The sequence below is a fragment of the Calonectris borealis genome, chromosome 12, assembly GCF_964195595.1.
Source record: "Calonectris borealis chromosome 12, bCalBor7.hap1.2, whole genome shotgun sequence".
NCBI classification, from domain to species: Eukaryota; Metazoa; Chordata; class Aves; order Procellariiformes; family Procellariidae; genus Calonectris; species Calonectris borealis.
The window spans coordinates 21,313,376-21,326,865 of NC_134323.1; the positions used below are offsets into that span (position 1 = coordinate 21,313,376).

Here is a 13,490-nt window from a genome sequence, read left to right on the forward strand (position 1 = left end):
ATTTATAATGCTCCAAAGAATATGTTCTCTATTTTGGAGTATATTATGTTCTTTATTCACCCAAATCTTGTTTTAATATTGCTGTAAACTTAATAAGAAGAGATGAGATATGAAGTGATAATCTTTTAAATATAAGGAAAAATAATTTTCTCCACCTTCATAGAAGGCATAGGTCTAAGCTGTCTCTTATTAGAGATTTTGGTAATAAAAATCTCTGCTTGTAGAATAGCAGTCATCACAAAGCTATCTTGCTGTGCTAATCTAGAGAAATCATTTCTTTTTTGTTTTGTTTGTTTTTTTTAGTGCTCTTCATTTATGATTTTTCTCATCATGTGATATGAACCCTGTCTTTATGCTGCACTGTTCCACTTTGTATGCTCTAATAGTTCCATGCTCAGTTACTTTAAATATTAGGGATGCCTCTAGCATCATGTGTGTGCTCAGAAATCACTGTCCCACATTCCAAATTCCAACCCAAGAAGGATTTTGGGAATGGTTGGTACAATTGGACTGTCAATGCCCATGATGGGTTGATACCGGATACATTATAACGCTAATATCCTTGGCTGGATACCAACTACTTGCTTGCTGCTGGCAGACCCTGATGACTGCTTAGCTGTTCAACGTGGAGGGATCTTGTTTCATCCTGATGAAAAACAAAATAAGTGTGTGCATGCGTATGTGTTGTCAGGTTACTAAATGGCAAGTATAAATTAACATAATTAATCCTTCCACTATGTTAAGCGCAACAGTAAATCTTGATGACTTAAATCTGTTTCCAGATCTCCATGTTGTCTGCTTAGGTTAAACGATCAATGGGATTTTGTGGTATTTCACAAACAGTGGTCATGACTTCGGAAGTCTGTTGTGACTTATTTAAGTATGTGGAGATGGGAAACGGCTCCCCTTTTTTGCCTCCTCTCCATTAAAACAATTGCTTTTTGCCAAGTTTGGTCACAAAAGCTATCCCTTTTAAAAATTAAACCACAGTGGCTCGATTGCAAATGAAGAATGAGCTTATCTTTTTAGAAGAAAACCTGTGTGATTTATACAGAGTTTTCAGGGTTTTAACAAGATAATGTTAAACATAATGAGATTTGACCAGTTGATTGACTCTTATGTCTGTTGTTTGTGTATTTAGTCCTTTCCATAGTTCAAATATATTTTCAGTCCAATTTTCCAGAATCCTTAAAATATTTCAAACTAGCTGAGCAAGTATCTAATAAATTGAAGAAGGATGATCAAAGACCATAATTTTGTGAGTTGTACGCTGACTTGGAAAAAAACATATACTGGATGCCATATAGTTCAGTGTATTTTTTAATAGTTTGTGTGTCACTATTCCCAGCGCATACATTAAAAAAATACAAGATGACCACTTTGTTGCTTATTTTAGACATTGAAATCCCACATCAACAGCACAGTTTTCAGTTCTGATCTCAGATGCTATTTTAATTAGCTGAGATATATTCACTTTATTGAAAGTACATCTCTCTATTACTGTGAGTAGCATTTGGAAAGTATGTTTGGAAAATCATCCACTGTAGCTTGCATTAGCCGTTTCTTTAGTGTTTTGTGAACAAAATTCTTCTGTGTGGAATAAGTATTTTATAAATTATAAACTTGCTTCATTTTATTTGATCCAGTCTGCTGGGATTAATTGTTGTATACTGGCTCCATCAATTATTCAGCTAGAGCTATCAGTTTCTGACTGGTCTGGAAGCAAAAAGCAGTACTGCTTTACACAAAGATACTCTTTTTCTTTGATAGAAACTCTGGGCTCCAACCAGTGTTGAGCTATGAATGAATCTGTTTTATAAATTGCTTCATTTTTTTACAACTATTTTTATTCCTAAAATATGTCATTCCATGCTTCTGGAATGTTGCTAAATATTTGTGTTAAACAGCAGAAGTGTTACAGAGTTCACCAGGAGGAAGTGTTAGAATGAAGTTATTTATCATGTTAGCGTGATTTTCTAGTTAACTGTTTTGTTGTAGGCGGCTCGTGATGACACTGAAAATAAGGTATCTCAGTCCCACGGTAGTGACACAGAAGAATTACCATCTTCAAATCCAGCCCATCTTACGCTTAGTTTGTGTACGGTTTCCAAGACTCGCTCTGTTTTGCTTCTGAGTTGGTACTACAGTGCTGACTCCAAAACTGAGTCAGTTCATAGGTTTCACTGGTAAAGATGCTGAGGGTTGCCGAAGTTGCTGTAATGCATCAAACTCAGTCAGAGGCAAAATGCCAGTGGTGCCAGTAAATAAGTAGATGTAACAGCTAGCAACGAAATAATACTGATCAGTACTTTCAAATTCCAGAACTGTGTTGTGAGACTTTTGGGTTTTGAGCTTTTCTTTTAGCAGAAGGCAGGTGTTACAGCATTTTGCATAAATAACAGTAGTAAGACAATAGTGTGCAGTTCAAGGACAGGACATCTGCTATGCTGTAAGTATGAACAAAGGAGATGTCCATGTAGAGAGGAGAAAGTTGTAAGAAAAACTGTAAGAAAAAATGTGAGAAAGAATGAGATTGTTTCAACAGTGGCACAATGACTTTTGTTGTTGACTTTGGTGGGATCTTGTTTTCCTTCAAGGTAAGTTTGTTTTATAATAGGTCAATACATAAAAAAGACCTTGTCAGATGGTAGAAATGGGTTGTAAGCATATAGAAAAGAGAATGTGTCCCAATGTTGCATGCAGAGGTATGCCAAAAGTCAATAGTGAAGATAAAATTTTTGCCTGTGATACTCACTCTGTGTATGTCTCGCACATCCATGTGCTAATGGGTTGCATTTTGGTGTGAACTCAGATTGCAAGTGTCCTAAAGGAATGACTATTCTGTCTGTATATCTGTGCACTACCAGAGAACAGGACGCTGATCTTCAAAGGTGTATGGTAAAATACCAAATTATTTCACTTTTTGGTGTGTATTTTTCATTGTCGATAGTGGTATGTCAGAGAGATGCTATCTGAAACCTGAAGAAAGGAGTGATCAGTGAATCATCTGTTCCGAATTAAACGAAATATGACTTAGACTTGCGAAATGGGAATGGAACTGTCAAAAACATTTGTTATTGGCCTAATTCTTTTCCAAGTGATGCTAACAGTTTTACCATTATTTGGAGTCCGTTTAGTTCAACACTGAATTGATAACAACAACAAAAAATCACTCATGAGTTTCATGAGCGTATCGCATGACCATTTATGTAAGTATATACTTAAAAGCCCCAAACATGAGGAACAGATGCTCCTTTTTCCATGGAGACTTGCCAAATTAAGATGATTCTCATTTAAGTCCATGTACGTTACCTGGAGTAGATAAGTAGTAGTTGAGGAAATCCAGGATTCTGAATGATTGACCTAGAAATGGGTAGATAAAACTGTTCAGGGGGCACTTTCTTCTGTTCTTTCAGAAAATATCATTATATAAGAGCATTTATTAGGTACATCCGTTGCAAATGTCTTAATTAAAAATGCTCCTTTCCGTTGGGAAAATTTAATTTAGATCACTTGCTTTGAAGAATACAAGTCTTTGCTTACCAATATCTGTGACTTTCTGGAGTTATTTTATTGAAGATACACAGATGCTTTAGTTTTTCATACATTGAATAGTGTATTTTTCATTATTATGGGAGGAAAGTGGAATATATTTGAAGACTGCTGTCACACTTGATTTTTTAAAAAACATGTCACTGACCTTTAGAAGAGCAGAATTTTGTCTCTAATGATAGTGTAGATCGAGAGTGACTCGGATAATGAAAAAGGAATGACACCCTTACAGAGTCAGAACATCTGAATTCGGAATCGGGCCCTCTTTTTCTGTGAACGTATCTTTTTTTTTAGTATTAACACAACAATTGAATAGCTTGTGACTCTGCTAGAAGGCATAGTTAAATATCACTAAATTTTAAATGTCCTCTCACGGTACAGTAATTCCGTATCACTTGATTTTCTGGAAGGCTCTGGTGAAAACTTGTAGCAAAGCTAACAGAGTCAGAGGAATAAAAGAATTCCTAGAATGTTGCAAAATAGCTGACCGAATGGACAATATTACTGCTCTTGATCTTGTTGCCAGCAGCAGCAGCACGAGTGCATTAATATCAGTCTCTCGTTTCCTGCAGCACTTTTCAATGCACAATCACGCTATAGTGAACCGTTAGCGAAGTCGGTGCTTTGTTAGCTTTGGTCAAGGCTGATGACTTCTGTGGTGTGTTGGAAGCCAGCGTCTTCCAGAGTGAAGTACCGACATCCCGTGTTTTTAACATAGTCTTATTTCCTGTTCCTTTACACCAGACTGAGCCAGATTGTTTCATAAGTATTTATTGTTCGTTTCATAATTTTTTCCCTGCCTGAAATATTAAGTAGAAAAGCTTTTCCTTTCAGCCTCTATCTAAAATCTATATAAATTGTAAAATTATAACAGTGGAATCCTACTTCTCAGACTTTGTCAATACTGACTGAGAGAAATTTTGACCTTCCTCGTTGTTTCTCTCCTTAAGTAATTGACATTTCTAAACAAATCTGTATTTTTTTTTCCTCTTCAGAATTCCCTCTAATGAAAAACTCACATCCTTTTAACTGTGGACTAGCGCATAATTGTAAAAAAGGGAAGTACAATTCATAAAGAAAATCAATGCTATTTAAATTATCCCCTGAAAGTGAATAGTATCTCTTTAAATCTGTTTTGCTTAGACCAGGAAAACACAACTGACAAGTTGGTGGTTTTCCCCAGCTCCAATTCTGTAATGGCACATGGCATCCAGCAGCTCTTATTCCGAGCATTTGCAAGCACTAATGTTCAAGAAAAGAACTTAAAAGTCACAGACTTCAGCCATTGCGGTTAATTGGTTTGTTTTTTATTAGTCAGACCTTGATGTCAGTACAAGAACTGACATTTATTTTGAATTTTTTCTAAATTCATACAAATGCCATATTAATTCCAAATGTTGAATTTGTTGAGAATTGCATTTTCCATTTCAAGTAAAACATTTTATTAAAATGATAAATTGATTTGTCATCTGTTTGCATTTTTACTGTAATTATTATTAAAGCAGAAATTGGTGCAAAATGTTTGAATGAAATAAAAATCCTTGCTTTTTCCAACCCAACTGAGTGCAAAAATCAAAAGCTAAAAATGCCCCAGACTTCCTCTTTCCTGATTTGGAAAGTTCTTTCTCTATTTGGTTCAGTGAGAAAAACTGCAATATAATAAGCAGTCAACGTAGGGAAATATGGAAGTAAAAACACGCACACAAAAAATACTTCATTTTGCAGTTTTCAAACCAAAATATGTCAAAATGAAATGTTTTTGTGAGGGGAAAAATAAACGTAAAAATTCTTTTCAGTGTTAAAAAACAATAAAAAATCCAGTCTGCTTTAGAATAATCTTTTTAAAGAGTATGAACTTGCACAGTAATAATAATGATAGCTGCCTCCTGTGAGGCTATGATGTCTTTAGTTTTATGGTTCATTAAGTTTTATGGTTCATATGACACTATCTGCTTTGTCGTTGATAGCATCTTACTGCCAGGAATGATTCGTGCCAGGCTGTATAAACAGCAAGAGCTCGTGTTTAAAAAAGAGTTGTCTGTGTTACGTTTTACTAACATATGTGGTCCTTATTCCTGTGAAATTAAGAATAGGTACCTATGCAGGTTTTCTCAGGCGTGTAGCCAGCGTAGCTCTGTTGCAGAAGTTGAATTAAAAAACCCCAGAAGATAGCAGCGGTGACTTCTCAGTTGTGACCGCGCTCAGCACGATGCTGTGGCGTTGAGTTTGTGATGCATTCTTAGAGAAAATTACTTTTAAATGACACTTTTTCCTTCATATCTGTAATTGTTATGGACAGTGCAAAGCTTTAAGTCTCTAGCTAAGAGGAGAATTGTTTTGAGAGTAGCTACTTTAAAAAGGAAAAAATTTGGAGGAACAGTTCCTATATGCCTCTCTCAGTGAAGCCTGTTACTGAAATACTGTTGGGGAATGATGGTGTCACAGCCAGTGCAGTAGTTACAAAATACAAACAAACTTTAAATTATTTTCTCTGACCAATAGATGCTGCGAGGAATTAAAAGAACGGTTTAAAGGCATAATTTGGTAGCTGTGTGCTTTCTCAGAAAGACTGTATATGCTGTAAAGGAAATCTACTGTTGAACAAAAATATTTTGTTTCAGTGAACGAAGTTTTACAATCTAATAATAAAAAAAGAGGTATAGGGCAAGGTTGACATGAGGGTGGTGTTCTGGAGCATCCGGAGACATTCGCATTCCTCAGCAACATAGCTGATTCTGGCTGGGATATTTTTGCAAACACATAAACCATGCTTCCTAACCATTGGTATGAAACTTTCACCTCAAGTGTGAATGTGTCATAGTTGAGGTCAGCCCTTATTACTGATCAAAGAAAATTGTGCTCCCTCCACTAGAAAATATATAGGAAATATGTAACACTTAAATATATATATGGATATAAGAGAATTTGGTTATATGAATTGCACCTATGTCGTCTAGATAGCAGAGTAGTTTGTTGTCATGTAAAAGTTTGCAGCGTTGATCAGTTTGTTTTGATGCTAAACGTGGCCAGCACTTCGGTTACTGAGACTTTCCAGTGTTAATTATGTCCTTCATCTTCGAATATGTTGGTGGACACAAGGCAACATTTCTTCTAAAATCTCTGTTCTAAATTGTGGAAGAGATGTAACGTCTTCTAAGCTATAATGTTCCACTGTAGCCTACTTGAGTTGAACAGAGAACTCTATGAAATGGAGGACCCAGATGCCTTTTTAAATGAGGTTGGATTAGATGCATCCCCTTAAAAAAGCACAGGCCTTATTTTTATATTTTGGAGTCATTGTTGATAGGTAGCAGGGAATGTTTGTTTTTGAAAGCCCATACTCTCTGAGGCCAGCTCTTTGACTTGCACAGTTTTTGCAGAGACTTCTCTGGTACTAGAATATTGTATTTTATGTAAGCTGTAAATTTAAAGTTGCTTTAGAATTATTTTGATTATAGAGTTTTTTTCCTGTGGAAAAACAGGCATCGATCTTTTCTCAGGATTATATAGCACTATCTTAAGAATTAGATTAAGTAAAAACTTCATTTTTGTCCTGTTCTTTGAAGCCTTTTTGAGCTGCTTTTTTTAGGTCAAAAAGTAGACTTTCTCTCCTCTCCTACATTTTATTTACAATAGTCATCCATATGTTTAATCAGGGGCTTGTTTCTCCCTCAGGGTAGTCTTTGGCATCTTTTTTCTTTAGTTGCTCCAGGAAAAGTTTGGCTCCTTAAGAATCTTCTTATTTTGGCTGTGGTTTGGTTTCCCCTGGTCTCTGTTCTCATAGCCCCATCAAAGGCTGCCTTCCTGGCTCCTGGCTGTCCTGACATTCCTTCTTGGTTGTGCTTTTTGCTGAAACTTCACGAATATACTGCGCCAGTGCGTTTGAAGTATGCTTGTGCCACTTTTGTATAACTGGTTTCAAAGACCTAACAACCTTTCTCAAATTCAGAGTGATTTGGGCAACTCGGTCCCTTGGGTTCGGTAGTGACTGCCAGGTAAAACTTCAGCAGCTTGATCGCTGTCAGGCTTCCAGCTCTTTCATCCCAGTGCGGGCAGGAGCACAAAGGTTCTGGCACAGCACCATAAATGTGATCTCAAATTATGACTTCATGTAAAAATCACAGCATTTGAGTGTTAGTGGTAATTGAGATCAGAAAATACAAGGGAGTGCCACTTTTTTTTTCCCTTCTCATTTTCTGCATGGTGGTTTGATATTCCTGTGTTAGTGTCATTTCAATTGAGTTGCTTGAGACTGCTTTCCTCATCAATATAATCTTTTTCATTATAAATCAGTCCTGTCAATGTTATGGTATATATCTTATATAGTCAATCCTTCCTCCACAGCCTTTTCTGATAGCAATGTGGGAGCTCTAAAATACTTATTTCTGGAAAAAACTTAATTGTACCAGGTCGTCATGCTCTCACCAGCAAGGTGCAGTGTTAGGGACAGCTCCTTTAAAAGCTGAGGTTTTGAGACAAAATACATGTAAAGGGTTGTGAAGGTTATGTTGGTATTTTGCATAGCCAACATGGAACAGGATATATAATTAAAAAAACCAACACAAATGCACACATGCAGTCTTTCAAAAATCTCACGTGATGGCTGAATTCCGTGTGGTACAAGGCATAAAAAGAAAATAGAAGATATCCTCAATGGGAGAATGGAGGATGTAAAATATGCATCGGAATTGAAATTTGCTAGGTGTACAGGAAAGTTTAAGCAAGAATGGACTGAGTACAATAAAAAGGAATAAGGTTGGACAGTAATAGCTGGTTTTGACACACTTGAGACACTTAACAATGTTCTTTCAACTCTGTAAGAGGAAGGTAACTGTGAAATTGGATGGAAGAAATTGGAACAGTGCTGCTTTCCAGTAACATCTGAAACACAGGGGAGAGATGCATTTTTACCTTCTAACAGAGAAGGTGCTAAAAGTGGCTGAAATCATAGAAAACCCTGTGACTAATCAAAGTCTCAAGAACCATTTTTTCAATTTTGGAGGATTTTTTAATTGTTTCTGTAAGAAGAGGACAGGTTGTGATAGCGATCTGATGGAAGAGCCTCAGAAGCAAAATGCTTTTTAAAGCAGTAGAATTTGTCCATCAAAGCAAGCCACTCGGTTTGTGATAAAAACTATGGATACACTCTGCTGCTGCGGGCATGAGGAAGAATACAGAATACTACAGGAGAAGAGACCTGCAGCCACAAACCATGTGGATCATAGAGTGGAGTCCAGCAGAAATATATGTGTTAAATATTTTATTTTTTTTAATCAGGCAGCCTCTGCCCCCTCATGAGGACAGAAGGGTCACAACAGCCCATAAAAAGCATAATTATATTTTTATTTGCATTTTAATCTTTTTGAAAGAGACAGTTTTCTCAGATTATCATTTGAGTTCAGTTCAACACCAGAGATGCTCTGTTGAAAATTAAAGCATGGTTTTGATAGCACAGAGCAGTGAAGGCCAATAGACAGCCCAGGGGGACAATTTGGCCTGCCAGAAGTATTTATTGACTGGATGCATGGTCATTGCAGCAGTCTCGTCTGTATTCATATGCTAGAAAAATCTCTTTTGAGTCTCGGCAGCACTGTCACTATATTTGGATATGTACTCAGCTGGGAGGAAAGGCGATAAATAACATGCTGGGGTTAGTCTGACTTATGGTCAGTAGAGCTTGTGTACTGGAAGGGGCCCCATGGAGAAGGCAGGAGATGGTGTGTGGCTTGAAGCTACGCTCAGGTTGTGGGTCAGTTCATGCTCTGGGGAAGGACTGGGAGCAGGAGAGGAGAGGGCAGTGTCTGGAGGTGGGGTGAGCCTGGGGGCAGAAGGAGGAGCGAGGGCAGCGAGGAGGAGCGAAGGAGCACCGCTCTTCTGTGGTTTCGCAGCGTGCGGCTTGTGGTGGGTTGGACAGATCTGGGGCTAGACAGTGCAGGAGGAGAGGAGATGCATTTGGGTGTCTGGAATAGTGGATTTCAGAAGAGGCAGTGTAGCTGAGTTAAAGTTTAGAAAAGAGACGAGAAAGAAATCTCAGTGCAGAGTGTCAAATCCATGTACTGTCAGTAACACATTCGGAGAAACACGAGAGTGTGCAGAAAGGTCTCACTAAAGACGTAGCTGTTACTACTGTGCTGCCTAGATAGACTAGGAAGAGATGCAGAAGAGATTCCTGTGTGAGAAATTGTCGGAATCAGCAGCCTAAGAATGCTGATGGGTAAAGATAACTACGAACTTGATTGTAAATCCACAAATCCTTCCTCTCCCCCAGCCCCCTCAAAAAAAACCAACCCCAAACCACCAACCAACCCACAACATAGGAAGCCCCAGGACTGTGACATTACCAAAATGACTTAAGCTTTCTGACTTTGTACACTTCTTTTACCCCTGTGTAATCAGAATCAAAGCTCAGAAACTGGTATGTGTAGTTGCTAAAAAAAAAAAAAAATATTATGCACTGGTACAGTCAAAAAGAGGAGGAGGTTTTGGCTTTAATACAGCTATGTGAAAAGTTTTCATGATTCGTCTTTGAGAGGCCAGCTGACCATCAGCCACTAACTGGTATTGCCAAATAGAGCAAATGGGTGATATCCCACTAGAATATAAAGATTGCTCTTTTGACTGCAGATATACGATTAGCCAATGAAGCACAAAACTATTAGACATTTTATGTTTGCAGACATTGTTTCTAGAGCTTTTGCCAAAAGCACAGTGGAACAAAGACCAGAGTTAAATTTAGTACATGTCAACCTGATCAAAACCAACTATACACAAACAAAGCCTCTCCAGATTCAGACACAATGTGGCCTGCAGTTGCCAGAGCTACCACAGAGGATGGGATCTTGCAGAAAATACTTTAAGCTATTACAGCAGGAGGCTTGAGGCAGCGTATCTCCAGTGTCAGTGTGTGAATTCAGTAGGCCTTGTAATGACTAGAGGAGGTTTTATTTAGGGTTTTCATTGTTTTGTTCAAAAGAAGTTTTTAAAAAGATACATTATGACTGTTCAATCTTTTAAATTTATTTTAATCCAAAAGTTTATGGTAGCCTGAGATCCATTAAAACCCTTGCAAACCAATCTGTACTGGATACTGTTAAATTGCAGAATAACAGCAATGAAGCATTGAGTATCACCTTTTGACATTTTGTCCAACGGAAGGATGAAAACAAGAATGCCTGCACTGCATAGAAAGTGATGTCTGTGAAATGCTTGGACTGAAAGATCTCATGACACTAATGTATTAATAATGTTTTTGGTTTTGTCTTGTGAAAATCACACCATGTCGGTCTGCAATGGGAAAGAACAGTTACAAGGAGCAGGCATGTCTCATGAGCTTGTCTTGTGGTTGTGTGTGTGAGTCGACCCAGATAGGCACAATATAGAGTAACAGAAGATAGATGCACAAATTCCAGGAGGAAAGAAGGTGACTTTGCCAGAAAACCTTTCAAACAGGCAGGGGCTATAGGATGACACCATGAATGCCAAGGCAAGGAACCAGCGAGCAAGCCCCATGACCTTAGCAGTACCGGTACTTCGAGGGAGCCCAGAAGGTTCAAGCACTGGCACAGAGAGCATTTTCCTAACTGAACAATAAATAACTTAACCACAAGGTTGACTGTAAATATTTCATGTTATGTTAATGTTGGTCTTTGAATCTTTTAATGTGTTTCTAAGTTCTGACTTGGAAGGGGGATGTGATGTTAGGGACTTTTAACAGCTGAGCTTCCCTGGCCTGGACTCTGGGCAAGGTGTTGTGAAACACTTTCTGCCTGTACGCAGCCAGTTGGAAAGAAAGGCACAGTGAAGCTATGCTCCAGCAAGTGTTTCAGCACTGAGTGAGCACAAAACCACCACATGAGGCCAGATCGTTCCAGGTCCTTAAATTTTCCTCTTGAGCTGATCTTTTAATTTAGGAGAAATAAACTCTTCCAGCTGTGCAGAACAACCTGTGTTACCTTGTCACCTTTCCCTTTGAGTGCTGTCTGTCTGTATCTCATCGGCAGGAGAAAATGATGATCATTGAGTCCTTGCAGCTGTAATTTCTTCCTTCTGAAGAGATGGATCCGTTGATAAACGTTCTCACTTGTTTTGTGTCGATTAATGCTATGAGATTGGTCTCAGAGTAACTTCAGACAGCCTTTATCTTTTCCATCTTTATGGTAGTGTTTGTGTATCAATGTTTACAGGGAATTGTCTTCACAACAGTCTGTGTATTATCTCTAAAGCAGATTTTATTCATTAAGCCTCTTTCAACCACAGAACTGATCAGAATATGAAGTATTTCACAACAGAGTAAACAAAGGCAAGTTTGCGGTCACAAGTATCCGACATGTTCTCCCAGAGAGGCTGGGAAGCATTGGTTTCACGTTCTTGTCATTGCTGTGGCTTTTAATTCCCATTGCTTGCAGGCTCATTGGAGCAGGCAGGGTGAGGATGTAAGATACCATAAATTTCTCAGCATTTAAACTTGGGGAGTGTGAATCATTTCTTTCTTGGAATAACTTTAATAGAAAACTAGAATCCAACCTGATGAGAAAAACGTGCAAAACCTTTTCTTCCTTTTTTTCCTGTTTAAATGTGTTTTTCCAGACTATTTTTATCATGAACGCATGAGCAGTTTGAGGAACCTAAGAAACTTTGAGTTGTAACACTTACAGAATTAGAGCACTGTAAAGTATTTTGTTAGGAGCTTTTTTAAGGAGCAGTAGAGTTCCAGCCAATTAGAAAATAGAATTATTTGTGTCTGGGATAGTTTGCATTAGATTTTAAACAATTTCTGCAGCTTATGGAAGGTTAGAAATTGGTTGGATTTCCTTCTGAAGAGATGTAACATCATTTCTAATATATTTTACAGCAACATCAGATGACAAAAGCATAAGAGAGCTTATATCTCATAGAGGCAATGCCAAAAGTACAGCGATGTGTTCAGTAATTCCCTGGTTTTACAAGAAGCAATGGATTATATTCACTTGAATCTTACTCATTCTTTGGACGTTTTATCTTGATGATTTCAAAATACTGAATAAGTGAAAAACATAACCAGCTCAGTGAAGATCAATTTAGTGACTCCCACTCCTAAAAGAAATATTGACATACTTTGTTGTTTTAGGACTTGGATTTATGGTTCTTGGGGGTGTAGTCCATTCCTTAATGTCATATAATCTATTGAGTGCTGAACAGAAAGCCAAAACTGCTACTTCTCAAATCCTGAGCCTGCTATTGCGAAGTGTAACTTTAGAAGTACCTTCACTATTGGTATGAAGGAGTACAGCCACTAATAGAGTTTACGAAAAATGTGAGGCTATTACTGCATTATGAAGTTTCTTAATATGTAGTATTTTATTGTCATAAGAACTGAGCCAGTCCAAAAACTTTACGTACAAAATGTGAAACCTTACAACGTGGAGTCTGTCCCAGCACAGAGCGAGGTTCACATTAACCTGTACTCTTTGTATAGCTGGAGATCGAAAGTTTCCCTTCCTGTTCCCCCTCCGTTGTGTGTGAAAGGGAGATAACAAAGAGGTACCTTGAATCTGGCTTAATGATTCTGAAATTGTAGTCTTAAAAATGATTGCTGTGTTCTTAATAGAACTTGCATTCATTTTGGTAGGTGGGATTCATTTTAACTGCTTGAAGGAATTGGGGGCAAAACCGTCCATTTCTAAAAACTTGAATTGCTAACATTTCTAACTCGGTGTAAATGACCCTGATGCTGCTCTACCCCAAATCTCTGGGCTTCCTTGGTACTTCTGACTTTGGTGAATTGGCAGATTGACAGTTAATAATCAGGAAATTGTTCATCTGAATGCCACTACTTCTTAAGTGCGTTTTTTATCATCTTCTAAGTGTCCAGCACCACTTTTTAACTCCGTGAGATTATCCCGTGGTTTTGATGCAGTAGTGAAAAGGTAGCTCGAGATTATCCAATGCCAGCTTGGTCT

The 13,490-nt window shown here is 37.9% G+C and overlaps 1 protein-coding gene across 9 annotated transcripts in view; it reads left to right on the forward strand.

Moving 5' to 3' along the window:
• The window catches only part of BANP (BTG3 associated nuclear protein), a 157,502-nt gene that overhangs the window by 95,145 nt on the left and 48,867 nt on the right, over nucleotides 1-13,490 (forward strand). The gene's annotated exons all lie outside the window — the stretch shown is intronic.